This window comes from Neopelma chrysocephalum, unplaced genomic scaffold (genome assembly GCF_003984885.1).
Source record: "Neopelma chrysocephalum unplaced genomic scaffold, ASM398488v2 Primary Assembly neopelma1_42, whole genome shotgun sequence".
Taxonomy (NCBI): domain Eukaryota; kingdom Metazoa; phylum Chordata; class Aves; order Passeriformes; family Pipridae; genus Neopelma; species Neopelma chrysocephalum.
The window spans coordinates 10,384,942-10,402,060 of NW_020897700.1; the positions used below are offsets into that span (position 1 = coordinate 10,384,942).

The 17,119-nt window shown below is 40.1% G+C and overlaps 1 protein-coding gene across 1 annotated transcript in view; it reads right to left on the reverse strand.

The window, feature by feature from the left end:
* Positions 1-9,402, reverse strand: part of TENM3 (teneurin transmembrane protein 3) — a 1,346,985-nt gene extending 1,337,583 nt beyond the window's left edge. Inside the window, exon 1 of the mRNA XM_027676660.1 lies at positions 9,121-9,402. The gene's annotated coding sequence lies outside the window, so the exon portion shown is untranslated. The remainder of the gene's footprint in view (positions 1-9,120) is intronic.
* Between the last annotated feature and the right edge of the window lie 7,717 nt (positions 9,403-17,119).

The following is a 17,119-nucleotide window of genomic DNA, read 5'->3' on the forward strand; positions in this document are numbered from 1 at the left end:
CTTATGACATGTGTTTTCCCCCCATTAACAGTATTTCTACTGTGTTTATGAGGGTTTTTAAACAAAAAGATTTCCTACTGACATTTAAACTTCTCTTCTGAGTCCCCTCAGTGCGCAGACTCGGCAAACTTTAAACATGTAAAGACTAAGACATTCATTCATCATCTTAAAGTGTTAGGAAAATCCAGGATAACTTCAGGAGGTTTTTTTGTTTTACTAGGAATGAAACTACGGGAGGTTCAGTGTGCAATATTGTTTCCTACAGCTTACATTTTACTAAGTATGTTTTGTCACTGTAGATACTTTATAAACATGATAGGCATTTCAAAATACTGTCATGTAATAAGTAAGGAGATCTACACTGCAGTGAAAAAATGGAAACAAGGTATTCACTGGAATGTAAATTGACATTAAACTTAGAAGTGGCCTCCCAAAAGTAAGATTGAGATGAATTACCATGACAGTGATGAAACAGTCTTATGCCTATGTACCCAGAGTGCATCTTTTTCCTGGGTAAGCTGATGAGCTTTTCATGCAGCTAACACTTCTCTTTCACTGGCTTCAAACTGGCTTTCAGGGAAAAAAACCTGAGCAATATGCTTTCTGTGTTATTCTTAGCAAGTGTGACTGCTGAGCACAACTCTTAAACAGATCATAATTTGTGTACTAATGAAGAAACAATTTTGGTCAATAGACTGTATTTAATCTTAAAAATACTATCTAGTTTCTGTATCTCCAAAGAAGGTTTATTCCTTCTTTGAGAAACATAAGAAAGAAGGGCTGCCACGTAGGTTTCACAATGAATCTTTTCCAGACTTACAGGTTATTCTCAAAAAGGATTGTGTGAGACTCAGATTTGGCTTCCGAAATATCAACTTAGGAGTCTTTCTGTGGGGAAGTAAAGAGCAATGACGCAGTCAGACAAAGGCTCAGAAAAGTATAGCCACTCACAAAGCTCAGGATATAGCACTCAGGGCTGACCACAGTGAATTCAATTATGAGTTGTAAATGCAGATAGCTACAGTAATAGCAGAAATACAGTCACACCTGAGAAACAGAAAAGACCAAAATAGAAGACCAAGAGGGAAGACTTGCTGGCTGGGTGGAGAAAGCCATTGTAGTAAAGAAAAGGAGCAAGAGAGAATTTCTGTAGCAAAAACTTACAATAGCTAGCTGCACACTACTTACGCTATACCAAGAGTTATTAGTACATAAATAGCAAATAGGATCCTCAGTGATCTGAAAGCCATGAAATTCCCCATAGGAAATAGATGGCAAAATGGTGCATGGATGAGTGAAAGAAAAAAAAAAGGCAATGGAAAAATTGGTAAGCTTAAAGTTTAACTACATTTTCTAAAGTTCCAAATAGCAACAAATATTGTTAGATGTTTTATTATGTGCTGCATATGTAAATGCATACATCTTGACAAGACAGTGGAATTTTATGTCCATCAAAGGATAAAACAGAGTCTGTAGTCATTAAATGCACATGCCCTCTAGCATGAGTCCTGTCCTTCTCTCTAGCTAGGTCTCTAGCTGTTATAGAAGAACACAGCAGATAAAAGACTTCTGATTACAGAGTATAGATGATACCACGCATGCAGCAGAAGTTCTACAAATCTTTCTTCTGCTGATAAAGGTGGCTAAAGCAGATCCCACCTCCATCCTTACTCTGCCATCATTTGCACCAGCAAAACTATCTGGAGGCAATGAAGTAATTCCATGTGGGTTTTTTTTCTTTTTTTGCACCACAGAATTACTCAGTTTAGATTGTATAGTGTATAGTCCTCTCATTAATTCAACTGAGAAGACTGTTACAGAGTAGAAATGAACAGCCAAAGAGTTTGAACAATTTAACTTTTCCATCAAGAAAAATATGTATAGAACCAAGGTTTCAAATGTCATGTACAGTTTTTGAAAATCAACTGCAGACATTCAGTCAGGAAATGAAAAGATTCTATGTGAAAGTTTTATAATGAAAAAAAAAGCTTCAGAAAAAATACCAGGTTTTCTTTCACTATTAAAGTTTCCCATTCTGAAGATAGAGACTTTCCTTGTAACTCTGTACCATTATGACAACTAGCACCTGAAACAAAAATTGACAGAATCCTTCACAATATTACTTTACATGACACTGGCAGCAGTGTGAAATTGAGTGTGATCACAGCAACAGTCAATTCTATTGGTTCAGGGAGTTTTCAGTTCAGGTCAATTTTATCTTCAGATCCTCATGCTCTTGAATCACAGAAGTAAAGAAAACAAAGAGAAAAAGACAGTAGAATGAAAGTCTATAAAAAGGAAACAAGTGTAGAAAATTTTAGAAATTACTAAAAGCTCTTCCTGTTCTCCAAGAATACAAGCCCACACAGCATAAGGTATATGAGTAATTCTCCCATCTTAAACCCAAAGAAGCCTTGTAGTGTTTGAGATACATTTACTTCATGTCCTCTAGAGCACATCACAAGGTCCTTCAAGAGACGAACTTCATACCCAACTTACGTCTTATTAAAAAAAAACACAAAAAAAAAGCAGTGGGGTTTTTTTAAATTTAAAAATTAAAAAAAAAATCCAAACATTTTTTCCCCCTTGTTGACCAACTTCTTTGTCCCAAGAACTTCTGACAAGGTGGTATTTTAAAGCCCTCTTTAACTGTTTTCTCTTTTCATCACTCCTCTTTTTTCTTCATGTTAAATCCAATCCTCTCTCCTCCAGTTCCTACTAAAGAATAACTACTTGTCATCCCCCTTGATTGTTGTAACAGCTGTTGCTAGTTTGCCAATCAGTCAATGTAATCTTGTCTCATTTTCTTTCTGTAGTTTCTTCCCCATTTTTTGCATGACAAATCAGAAAGCATATCTGAGCAAATACTTCCTGAGCTATAAGTATTTACTAGTGAGTCTAAGGAAAGGTGGTAAAACCTAATCCTTATTCTAGCCTTGGTGTACATAATCCTAGCTATTGCTGAAGTAAGCCCTAACTAGTCAGTCTTTATTTAAGAAAAAAATAAAATCTTCATTCTAGAGCACTTTACAACAATCTACAATTCCTTTTCCCAGGGCCACATAAGCCACAGTAAATCTTTTGTGAAGTGAAGTAAAATTAATTAGTCTTGCAGCTGCAAATGAACGTATTTTACATCCTACTGCAATGGACTATGAATACATTTGCAGTTTAGTCTGAAAGTCAACTGAAAATCCAATTAAATTAGCAGTATCTTTTAAGTGAATGGACAGTACCTTCCTACGCATGGTACCTAATTCACAGACTATCCTGTGCCAGCACCCTAAATTAGCAGCAGATTTGCTGAAATAAAAAAACTATGAATTTCTATTGACTATCATCTCTTTTCTTCAAAGCTTGATTTCCCCTTAGACCATCAGTTAGTACCTTTTGATTCTCATCCGTGTATTTTATCCCCTTCACTTAAGTTAAAAATATTTTTAAAATTACCAAAAAGTATTAAACAGACTTTGCTTCTGTTAAGATTATGCTTCATATCTCTTGTTATATCAAGTTGCAGTCCTAAAAATAGAAGCAGGCCTTGCCATCAGATTAAACATGTATGTAGAGTCTGCAGGAACAAGGCTTGAATGGACTTTATCACTCATAACATTAGATAGTTGTCACTGCATAAATCAGTGCAATTTCAGGTAATTTTGCTAACAGTTCAAATGCTTTCATCTGAAATCATACAGATAATGGTCAGTCTATCATAAAGTGGAATTAGCTGCCAAGATAATGCCTCTCAGAGTTGAGTTGGTGGTGTTTCAGTTCTAACTTCAACAAGTTTCACATCTACTATGACCTAGGGGCAGTGTCCACTGTCATTTACCACCTGCTTCATTCTGCGTTCTTCTTCACTTCACTTGCTCTGAAAGTAAGACAAATCCTTGCTGGATGGCAATCTTCTCCCAATTGTGCCCTGCTCTCTGCCTTTGGAAATAGCTGATGTTCTTTTGAACATCTCAATGTTACCCCATCCTAAGGCAGAACAGGTTTACAATAAAAAGGTAGAGACTGGTGTGGATAGAGTACTTCAGCCAGAATGCTGTCACTATTTCTTCAGAGATTAAATCAATTTGATTTTTAAAACTGCTTTAAAGATGGAATGATTCCTGAATCAGAAGAGAACAGAAGAATGGCTGCAAGTCTGCCCTCTGCAGCTTTGCACTGTCAAACAGACATGATGGCATATCCTGGAACACAGCTCAATGTTCTTGCTTTCTTTTACTCTTGGAGGAGGTAAAAGCTTCAGCTGGCAAAAGTCTTGGGTATTAGTATGGACAAGGACTTGGAATAGAGAACCACCGTGGGTGTGACCCTCCTGATTTTTGTAAACTGTCCCTGCATTCAACTACTTAAGGGAAAGTGATGCTGCTCTCATTAGACTAATAAAATAGAAACATGATGAACAGATTTCTCCAAGGGGCATTATTTAAGACTTTTGCAGAAACACTTCCTATTGAACAGACAATGTTGAAATACGCTTGTTTGCTGAAAGTGTGTTTGTTTAGCCATGGAACTTTTATTCAACAGGAGACCATTACACTGTCATAACATTTGATTCCACTTACATTACTGCTTAATTAACACTGGAACATTTAGCAGCTATTAGAAGAGACATTCTCAAGCATCCTAGATTTTAGCAGAGCACACAGGTAGACTACATTTCATGCAATACCTCAGAAATATAATTTGAATTAACAAAATTAACATAGTCTTTGACTCAATTCATATTTCTAGATGAAAGGTATTTGCAGATATTCCATGCTGATCTTTCTAGATGCTACAGTAAAAAAAACACTTCCCCTGCTTTAAAAGAATCTTTGCAAATTTGGTCTTACTTTGTAATAGATGGGGTACAAGGTACAAGGGGTAGAAGGCACTAGATAAATTAAATTCCTAATGTAGTTAGTAAAGCAGAGAGGTTCTCCCGCTAAGATTAATTAAATAAAAGACTGCTTTTCTCACAGAAAGCATATACTTAGGCATATATTTAGATACATAACAGTGCATGTGTGTGCTAAACCAAGAACAGTCTTCTCTGTTTGACAAAATATTACTCTTCAAAAAACCCTAGTCTTACACTATCTATCCTTTAATTCCTAGATTCATAGTCCAGAATTAAAAGGTCCATGTGTAAAACTTGTTTTCTTTACAGACCTGAATGACAGAACGCAAATGCAGAAGAACATATCTACGACTTAACAGAGCTGCAAGTCAAGTCTTGTATGAAATTATCTTTATTGCACAAATAAAAGTGTAATTTAACGCTTTAGTCATTTTGATAATTTGCAAACCATGACTCTGCTAAGCCTATAGAATGTATTAGTTTTAACTTCAATTGCTATCTTTAATACAGTAAAACACTGTTATAATGTAAAAAAAATAGATCACACCAACGCCAACATAGTTAAAAAAAACCAAAATCCAGAAGTATTGTCTCCCAAAACTCTTATTCCAGTATTTATCACAGATAATAATTATTATTACCTACACTATAAATATTCTCAGATACTAAATTTCATAGCCTGTTCACCTCAATGCATTAATTAATATTTTGCTTCTGTTTCTTAAATATCTGTTTTACCTGGCATCAGTTGTAATGTAGGCTGTAGCTTCAAAGTCAACCACAAGGTATTTTACTGTTATGACTTTACTATTATGACAAAAACATGTGCCTAGAATTTGACATTTCCTTATTTAACAAGCAAAGTGAGTATGGTAATTATACAGGATTTAAGAACCTCTTTCCTTTCTCCCCAATATTAAAATCGCATTTTCTAAGATTAAAGTTATTGGGTTTTCCATACTGACCTGTCAGTTTAGTAAATACAGCATTTCTTGAGACTGTGTGTAAAACACTGATATGTATTTTTTGGAAGTGCCAAAAGAGCAGAAAGGTACTTTCAACCTAGCAAGGACAGTAAGTTTAACGATAGTATGACACATCTTAGGGTGAAAGAAAGACTTCAAGCGCTACAAATTGGAAGCAGTACAGAAGAATACGCTTAATAACGCTGGGGAACTTTCTTGCATAGATTTACCGATACAGAACTAGGAAAGATCGGGGGGAAAAGTATTTAGATGTTATAGAAGAAAGGCATCTGTGCTTCATTAGAAGGATTTTCCAAGTTAATTCTCTTGTAAAACTTGCACCATATATTGTATAATTTTAATACAATATACAATACACAACACAATGTGGAAAATAACAAATATAACCTTGCCCAGCCAGCTTTATACAATCCAGTATGTCATGGAAAACATTTTTAATATTCCTTCTATTTCAGAGTTGGGGTTTTTTTTTCTCCTAAAAAGTGCCACAACCCTCTACAGCATTTTCTCATAGTCCATGTTTTAGACTGTTAAAGACACACAACAAATCCAGATGTCAAGACATCGGTGTTTTGTAAATCTCTGATAATACATTCAGCTACCTATTTATCAGGTGTGTGGAAAGTCATACTTTTGTTCTGGAGGAAGTGTTAACATTAAATACCATTTAAATACCATGCTAACATTTTTACAGAAACTGAGGAAAAATCCAAAATTCTATTATTCTGAATTTTTAGAAACCCTCATTTGGACAGCATAGAACGGAATTCAGGTTCAGAAGTCAGCAGCAATGCTCACAACAAATATTTGAATACTTTGGCATGCAAGGATAAAGGAAGTGTTTGACAAATGTATCTATAATAGTGAAAAGAGCAAAGCTGGGATACAACACAAAAGGATTTCCTAGGGACAACTATAGCATCCCATGCAATAAGAAAACAGACTAATTTCACAGTTGCGAATATAACTTTGTGAAGCTCACCATTTTCACCAACCTGGGAGACACACACTCCAAGCCCTTTCAGTACTTAGACCAGCGCTTCATTTATCCTTCAAAGGAGCACAAAACTATGTTGGTGACAAAACTTAAGATTGCATAAAGCATAGGTATATAAAAGCTCATACATTCTTTGTAATTTTAATTATATATTATCCTATGCAGTAGTTCTTGAAATAGAATATTCTATTTAATTTGTGAAGGTAATCTCTTATTTAATTCAATTTCTGGCATTTTCCTTAAGTATGTCTTTGATTAAGATAGTGGGAAACATTTTGTCTCTGGAAAAATATATCATAAGCAGAAGATTACATTGTGTTGCCTCTTGTTATGCCAACTTTATTACACTAAAAAAACTTTTACAACAAAATACAACAAGTTTATGAAGTTACTGTATTAGTTTCTCATAGAACATTTTCAACTTAGGCAAGAAACACGAGGAATGTGGAGAACCAAGAGTTTTGAAAATAAAGTTTAACTCTGCAGAATCTGATTTATTTATCATTTCGTTACTGAAGTACACTGTTTACACTAGAAAGTTATTACTACAAAAAAAACAACTACCTTAGCTGTTTAGTTATTGAAAGATGACAAGAGGAATGTAGTTACACCACCTGATATCCCATCTCCACAACATGAAACAGTAAATATTTCCAATCTGTATAGGTGGCATAAAGAGACATAAAATTCAAATATTAGGTGGTTAGTAGCATAAAACTCGAGTTCAATTATCAATTCAGTCAAACAATGTCAGCAGAAGATGGAAGAAGATTTCACTGGACAATATGCAAAATATTGCCTCCCCTTCACTTTGGTTTCACACAAATTTTTGCAGCATTTAGCTATATTTACTATCAAAGGAAAATTGAGGAAAATACAGTCTTCCCTTAACCAGTGCTCTAAAACTGGGCAAAGGCTGTCCCAGTGCTGCTGCCCAACTAACAACTCAAACCACGGCCCTTTCAGAAGTGTTACCATCATTGTAATGTAATTATTAAATATTCTAACACTCTATTCAATTCCCTGGAAGAGTGGATCTTACTATTTTAAGAAAGCCTGCCTATTTAAATGTCATTAACTATCCAATTAGTGCAGTCTGCTCTTTGCTAGCTGCTGAGTACTGGGATAATCTTTTAATTGTTAACCACTATTGAATAATTTTAGCAATTACGCTTTTATACATTCTGTGCTAATTAAGACAGACTACGCCTAGAATCTCATCATTTCCAGCGCACAGTGACAAACAGAAAGACGATCAATGGTCGATAAAATACGCGTGTGACCAGGGGTAACGTTAACGCCATAGGACACCGTCTCCAGCTGCAGCTGCCGCAGGAAGGCGCGCACCGCCCGGCGCAGTCCGCGCACTGCCCGCCGCGTCCACCCATCCCGGACCCATTCCGGCCGCCGAGGTGTGGGCTCGGGAGCACCGGGCCGCTTCGCACCGCGCCGCTTCGCACCGCGCCTACGGGGCTCTGCTCGCAACGCTGCTTAAGCCGAAATAAATCACCGCCGCCGCTCCCCACGGCTCCACCTGCCGGGCGCCCGCGCCCCGCAGCGCCCCGCTCGCTTCCTCCTGCCCCGGGGGCGCCGCTACCGCGGGGCGGTCAAAGCCGCCCGACGCCCCAGCGCGCACCTTCCCAGCGCGCAACGAAGGGAAAGCGCCGTATCACCAAGTTTCTCTCCCTCCTAGGAGGAGACGTGCCTCTGGGGGCTGCTGCCGGGCTCTCACAAGCTCCCGCCGGGCACAGGCTCCCTGCAAGGCAAACCCTTGGAGGACGGGGAAACAAAGCGAAATTACCTAAAAGGGCACAGGTCTGCGCGGCGCCGCCAGTCGCCCTACGCCGGCGGGCGAGGCGTCCCTCCACCTTGCCTCCGCAGGACGGTGCCTGTTGCACGGGCCCCGCGGGTTCCCTGCAGGGCAAAAAGAACTTCGCTCCGCCGGGCGGCCGCACCGCCCCCGCTCCGCGAACTCGCGTGGGGGCTCCGGGCGGCGGCCCCGAGCGGCGGCAGAGACCCGCGGCTCGGACAAGCCCCCTCTCCCGCCAAGGGCTGAGCTGCGCTCCGCAGAGTGGGACCCCCCCTTCTCCCCCTCTCCGACTTCCCTCTGCGCAAAACCAATTAACCCCGAGCGGTCGCCCTCCTGCAAAAGACGAGACAGGGAGTGCGGGAGCCGACAGGAGGCAAAGTTTGATGAATGAGTGGCTCCTGCGGTGACAGGTGACTACGGAGCGGAGGCATCCTCCGCGCCCGGCCGGGCAGAAGTGCGGGAAAGAAGCACTCACCTGCCCGTTGTCCCTCCGGCAGCCGTGGAGGGGAAGGCGAGAGATACAGCCCCGCGCTCCTTTTCCCGGCCGTCGGCCCCAGCGGCGGGCAGGATGCCGGGCTGAGGGCCCGCAGAGCGGCGGGGCCGACCCGGACTGGCACCCGTCAGCGGAGCAGGTGAAGTGGGGAGGTCGCCGCCGCCGGAAAGCAACACGTTTGGCTCTGAACTTTGCAGCTCCAGTCACAAACAAACAAATACAGCCCAGGAAGGACCTCTCCCATCCGATCCCAGACTGCTCGGCAGCCGCTGCCTCTCTTATTGGTGCGGAGGTTATTTATTTATTTGATTTCTCCCTCCCCCCCCCCCCCCCTCCCTCCCCGTCCACACACCCCCTTTCCCTTCCACTTCCCCTTCCCTCCCCCCGCCCCGGCCTTCCCTCCCCTCCCGCACGCCGCCCAGACAGCCGCGGTCCCTGCGCGCCGCACAGCGCAGCAGCAGCTCCTCTGCGGCCGCCAGCAGCGCCGGGTGCCGGGCGAGGGGCGGGCGCGCTGCGGGGAGGCGGGAGCGGAGGCGGGCGGGAGCGGGGCAGCTGCCGCACCACTGCCGGGTGATAGCGGAGAGCGGGGGGGAGCTGCTCCCGCACGCCCCGTCCCCCGCACCGGAGAGCAGAGGCTCGAGGGTGATCCCCGCCTTGCCGCCGGCCACCGCAGGGACAGAGTGGCCGGGCAGGGGGGTGATTGGTGACTGGAACCGGGAAGGAGGGTGGCCATCGCGTACCGGGCGGCTGCCGCGATGAGCCCGGGGTGCCCCGCGGCGTTGTTTTGCGGCCCTCGTCCATGGGGACCCCCGGCGGCCGCGGTGCGGGAGAGGCAGCGCCGGGCGGGAGCGAGGGCGCGGGAGGGGATGCCGCGATCGCGGTGTGCGCGTACGGGAAGGCTCGAGTGTGTGTGTGTTTCTCTGTGTGTTCACGTACGTGTGCCTCAGGTAACGTTGCACGGAGCTTGCTTTCAAGGAGACCCCAGGCTCTGTAGCCGCAGTGTACTTGGTGTGCATCGCTTTTGCGTTTTGCTGTAGCTTATGCGTGATCAGTGCAGAGCAAGCTTTATTTCACCTCTGTCTTATCGGATGCTGAACCTTTGTTTGCTGTTTTTTGTTGCGTTTTTCCTCCCCCGTCCCCTTAATCCACATGCAACTCGAGCAGCACGGTAGGTCTCACCTGTCCATTCCTGAGGGCCAAGTACACCACTATGATTATCGTAAGGAAAGGAAACATTAGTTAAAAGCTGCGGAGGTATGACTGCACGAAGGATTCCCTTCACTGCGCCTGCAATATCCGTCCTTGCTCAGCTTCTCCTTGCAGCTGGCAATGGAAAAAAAATGTTTCTGTCCCACAGTGGCTGTTTTTATAACGCTATACACACACGTGACAGACACAATATTGACATTCTTGTCTTCTCTCCCATCTCTCTCCCTTTAGAAATTAGAGTTCAAATTAGATATCCCAGCGGTAGAAGACAGAAGTTTAAAATCTGTGAAGTTGGTACAAACTCTGCCAAATGTTTGGGGGGGGGGCAGTGTACGTGTGTGTTATTTGGTTGATTGGGTTTTGCTGGATAAAATTTCCACCCTGCTTCCCTGGCAGTAAACAGACATTCTGGATGTTCTTTTTTACTTCCAGGGAAAAAAAATACATCACAAGAATAGACAAACAAGGAAATAAAAAATGTGGGTAGAGATTAAACAGTTATTCAACAATATTTCTAGGAAATAAAGCTTAAATTATACCTCTCTTCAGGTGACAAGACAGAGAGATGTAAAGAGTGCTTTTATTCTAAGTCAGTCAATGAATTTATGTAGATTCGTCATTTCAAACAGACATTACAAATCTTTCTTGTGCTGCAACTGTAATTCTACCTTTTCAATTGAAGACAATAAAGATTAATGTACGTTTTGTCTTCAGTAGTAAATCCTATTGTCAAATGGGGAGAACTTTTTATTCAAAGAATTAGATCAATAGTTGACTTTGTTTTGAAGCTTTTATTTAAGAAGCTACTTAAAAAGAATGAAGTTCATGCTCTTAACATCCTTAAAGAAATCTCTCAAAGGCAATTATTCTGTTTGCCAATCTAGCAGTCACTGCCATGTAGCAACAAAAAGCATGAAAGCTAGATGTGGAAATCCCTTTGGGTTCAGGCAGTGCTTTCTCAGTGGAAGAAGAACAGTAGGAAATTAAAAAGTGAAAAGCACTTTAAAAAATCTATGTGAATATTTTAAAGAGCTTGCTTTGAGTAGGTGAAGTTTCATCTCTAACCAGTAAGCTTCAAGGTCAATGAAATGCAAATGACAGATGCGTTCAGTGCCTGAAAGAATGCCACCAACTTTAGGTAGTGTTTAGTGAGCAATATTAAAAAGTTGACAGTCTGACTGTTATTTTAGTTTGTAAACTCTGTGTTCAGCGAGTATTTGTTCAGAAGAGCAGAGAGTGTCTTCCACTGCAATAAACTACTACATTTTCAAAATATGGGAGATTAATGAAGAAACTACTTTACTAATGATGGGCCTATAACAAATACTTGTAAACGTCAGTGAGAAGACACTGAATCATTTCAGTTAAATTTGGTTTGACACTTATGCTGTAATACACTACTTGAAATTTCAGCTGTTTCTTAAAATGTTAAAAAGCAATTTCATTATGAGTAAACCAAGACTTTTATTTTTGTATGCATTCTAAGAAAAGGAAGCACTGTGTAAAGCCCATAACAAGATTGATCATATACTAACACGTTAGATCTAATTCCATCAAAATTAATTCATTAGGTCACTGGATACAGCTCCATAGGACTTTGATTTGACTAATTCAAGCTAATAGTGAATTTAGTGGCTGCTTAATACATTGACTGTTCACTGGAGTTATGCAAGCAGAATATTATTCTGTGTTGTAGAGTCATAGCTGAGAAATATGTAAGATGGCTAGGAATAAATAGCTAAAGTTAAGAAAACCAGGCATAAGAAAGGAATAAAAACAGAAAGGAAAAAGAGAAAGCAAAGCTATGTTTTCTAAAATTTCATCTTGTGTTTTTTACTTACCTTCGTTTGGCTTCTTTCATCATTTAAATCCCTGTGATCTCACACTTGGCATTTTGGTGTTTTAAAGGGCTTCAAATTGAGACTGCTAGAAAAAAAATTAAAATAAATAAAAGCAGCCCCCACTGCCACCCACCAATACTGATACAACCTTAAAAATAGCTTGCTTTATTCTCATATAATGACCTGGTTTTTGTCTGGACTCTTAAAATCATACTTCTGAGGGCTTAAAGAGCTGCTAACATTCCATGTAGCTCCTGATTCGCATCCCTTGCAATATGTTGTACTTCAGAAATCCATTTAATGATCTCAGCAGAAAATCAAATGTATGTGTTAATAGTTTAAAACCAGTCAAATCTGAGCAAGTTCTATTTAAATATCAAGAGAGACAGCTCGTCTATAAGGAGTTTCTCCAAAACAAACATTGTTTTTTGCCCTTGGCCACTTTATCTGTGCAGGAGGCTTTTTTTAAAAAAGATGGATTTTTCCTCCATATCCGAACAAGTAAATTTCCCCTCCTTTTTCAATTTCTCCTTAGGTAGTTGAAATGCTTTTGATCACAATTAAAAATATGTCAGGCAAAGTTGTGAGTAAACTAGCAAGGATATATCGGACAGTTTTAGCTTTAAAGTTGTGCAAAAAAATCATATGCTGGTATATGTTATAAAGACTCAAGAATTCTACGTGACTGCATGTTAAATTTATGGATGGATAAACCTAACTATTATGGTCTTATAAAGATTTGAGGAATAGGTTTTTCAGCTAGCAAGGATTTGGAATATTTTACTACTGTGAGCAATTCAAAGTCAAGAAAAGTTAGGAATTCTCCCTTTTTCAGATGCAATAAGCAATGTGTGGCATTTACCTTAGCCTATCCAAGGGCTACTAGAGAATTCAGTCTTTGGACTGTTCTCCAGGTTATGTAAACAAAGATGAATATATAAAACTGATCAGAAGTGTGCTAAGGTTTCATGTTTTAAAGGGAATGCATGTCAATAAACAGATATGGAAGAGAGAAAAAATATAAAGACTGGACAAAAGAAAGAAAATCTGTAACCTTTTAAGGAAATGTTGATACTCCCAGGCTGTTCTGTTGGAAAAAGAGGATTTGCTTCCCTATGAATTAAACCTTTAAGTTGAGTTGATATGAATGCATTTCTATAGTAAGTTCTGGGTCTGACCACCTCTGGTAGCAGGAAAATGATTTCTTCTAAGGAAAAATGTAACCACACATGAGGTCAATGGCTTCTAGGTAAAAAAGAAAGAGAGCTGCCTTTGGTAGTGGGAATTGTTTAAAGTCTACTTCTGTTCTGGTAACTATAATGATCTTCATCTTCTGACCTCATCACAGTCTACACTTCCTAAAGGGAGACAGTGGAGAGACATGTGCTGATCTCTCTGTTGATAGAGACATGAACCAGTGCAACACAAGGAAATGGACTGAAGCTGTCAGAGGAAGTTCAGGTCGGACATGAGGAAAAGGTTTTCCACTGAGAGTGTGGTATGGAACAAGCTCCCCTGGGAAGTGGTCATAGCACCAAGCCTGTCAGAGTTTAAGGAACATCTTGATAATGTTCTCAGTCATATGGTTTAGTTTTAGGTATTCCTGCAAGGAGCAGGGAGTTGGACTTGATTATCCTGATGGGTCCCTTCTAACTTGAGATATTCTATGATTCTGTTCTATGAAAGATAGGGATCTCACATGGGCCATTATTATTTCTGTAACTCCAAAACATTCATGTGTAGCTCCATGTCACCAGTGTTCCTCAGCAGTTAGGAAAAGATTCTTCACATGTGTCAGATGCAGTGGTAAATTTTCATGTATGTCATAAAGGGAGCTGAAAAGAATACTTTTTTGTATATTTTGAGGATGCTTGAATACCATTCACTGCAACAATACATTGTAATTGTCATGATTCTCTGGCATTTGTTCAAGGAATAGTGCTGCCCAGGTCGGAGCTGTAGAGCTGAACCAAAAGGCTTCCAAAGTGATGAGTTTATGAGCATGTTGATGGGTGGCCTACTGCTGCAAAACATGGCTGAATTCCTGAAGTCGAAACTGATGAAAGTTGGATTATAAGTGTTCTGCTGATCCTGAGCAGTGGGAGATATCATAGAGGTATCAGAGAATCATGGAATGATTTAAATTGGAAGGCACCTTAAAGACCTTTTAGTTCCACCCCCTCCCCTGCACCCCCCCGCCATGGATCGTCCACTGGACTGGGTTGATCAAAGTCCCATCCAACCTGGTCTTGAACATCTCAGGGAAGGGGCAACCACATCTCAGGGCAACCTGTTCTAGTGTCTCATCACACTCTGAGTAAAGCATTTCTTCATACTGTCTAATATAAATCTACTCTCAGTTTAAAGCTATTCCATCTTGTTGTAAAACTATATACTCTTGTAACAAGTCCCTATCCATCTCTCTTGCAGGTCCTGTTTAGGTACTGGAAGGCTGCTATAAAGTCTCCCCGGAGCCTTCTCTTGTCCAGGCTGAACAACCCCAACTCTCTCAGCCTGTCCTAATAGGAGAGGTGCTCCATTCCTCTAATCATCTTGGTGGCCTTGTGGACTCAGTCCAAAGCATCCATGTCTTTCTTATGTCTGGGACCCCAGAGAGCTGGAGGCAGTGTTCCAGGTGGGGTCTCATGAGAGTGGAGTAGAGGGGCAGAATCACCTCAACCTATGGGCCACACTTCTTTTGATGCGGCCCAGGATACATTTGGCTTTCTGGGCTGCAAGCACACATTGCCGGTTCATGTTGAGCTTCTCATCCAACACCTCCAAGTCCTTCTCCCCAGAACTGCTCTCATCTCATTCTCTGCTCAACCTGTATTTATGCTTGGGATTACCCTGACCCACATGCAGGACCTTGCACTTGGTCTTGTTGAACTTCATAAGGTTTGCACAGACCCACCTCTCAAGCCTGTCCAGGTCCCTGGACATTCCTTCCCTCCAGCATGTTGACTGCACCACACAACTTGGTGATGCCATCAAACTTGCTGAGGGTATGCTGAATACCGCTGTCCATGTCATGGACAAAGATATATGGGGGGTCTCACTCCCTGTATTTAGGTGTACTCCTATTAAGCAAGGTACCTCAAAAGATTAATTGATGTAAACATCCAAGAGAAGATAAAGATAACCTTTCTAATTCTCTGGAATAGGGAAATAACCAAAAGCAAAGGATATTTGTCATAATTTTTAGGTTAATTGAAACAATACAATAGGACATGGTGAATGCTGACAGTTTAACTGTGCTCAAATGTTTTAAGGAAGGAATTCAGTGAAGGGTATAAGAACACAGACATCATCTTTGACCCGAGCTCTGGTTTTACCTATGTAGTGCCAGATGTTGAGAGAGTTTTCAAGTAAATAATTGTTGTATGCTTGACTATGCTTAGATTTCACCTTACATGGCAAACAGCTTTTTGACAAGGAGGGATGTTGTGTGAGAGATGTCTTTGATTTTGTCCAATCTATCAGCTCTTACATTGTTTTAGAACCTCTTCTACAACTTATACTGGAATAAATGATGATATTTCATTGTAATGTTCTTATTGAGTGCTTTATAATAATATACATGCTTTAGGGAAAAAAACCCTCTTTTAGAAAAAGTCAGCTCCAACGCTTCACAGGATTATAAACTTATGAAATCAAGAAGTTGCAATGGAAATAATTTGTCACTGTAATAGTAAGAACTGACGTTAACAAGCAAAATTTAAAGATGAAAGCTCATATATAACAGAGGTGTCTGAAAGAGAACTTAGCTATTAAAATTACTTGTCTGAAGTAATAAGTTCCATAACATTTGATACAATGATAGATATTTGACATTTATAAATAGAAAAGAAAATGTTTGGGTTTCTACCAGTTTCAAATAGATGTTATGATTTTTATTTTAGTTTATTTTGCTTAGCTTTCTGAAATTATTGTACCTATTGGCTTTGTATTGAGGAATGAAATTGCACACTTTTTTTAATTCAGCACTGTTGAATCTGAAACTAATATGTTTTTCAGACTTGTGGTTCTGTATGGCTCCAGTGTATGCAGCCAAACAACTGCTAAAATGAACTGTTTGCAAAATTGTATATATATACCGGACCCATATATATAGTGAAGTTTTTAAAAACTAGGTTGCCACATAAAGGAACTACATTCTATAGCATTTATAATGGTTATATTCAAAACCACTTTCTTTTTCAAATCCTAGTAACCCCTTCCTTGCTCATGGACTGCCTAGTCTTCAAGCATTTATGCATGTGCTCTTTTTTTTTTACTAGAAATTTGATATTTAGACAATTTGTTTATCTGTGGGGGGAAAAGATGGTTAGAATATTTACTCTTCTAAACCCAAAATGTATTATTTCTTTCATTTTATTTTATGTTTAATTCCTTTTTTTCATTCTTAAGAAAAATGGAATTGCCATTTGGGAATTCAGTTTAGGAGATGTATAGCTAGATACTCTATGTGCACTTGTTTCACTTTAGACTTAATTGGGCTAGATAAAGATGAATTAATCATTGTAATGGAAGTTTACAGTTACCTAGGGACTAGTGTTTTTAAATTGCTCATACTTAGTGTTGGTAAACAGTGGAAGGTCCTTAGCATTAATGTGGAGAACTGATTCTTGAAAGAGGCTAATTTCTCAAAGTTAAACATGTTCTGAATTATGTTCTTTGGAGATTAAAGTGTAAGTAGATATGAGATTGTGACTGAAAGGTAAATTAAAGAAGAGGAAGCTTAGTAGCCAGACAAATAGCCACTGTACCATGACTGAGAAAAGCAACTTTTAAAAATCCGAATATGTATGTAATATCACAGTGTAAAAAGTGGGAAGGAAAATATAATTTGATATGCACTAAAAGCTATGATGTATAGTGGATGTGAGACTAAGGAACAATCACTGGCTTAGCTAAGGACAATAGAATAT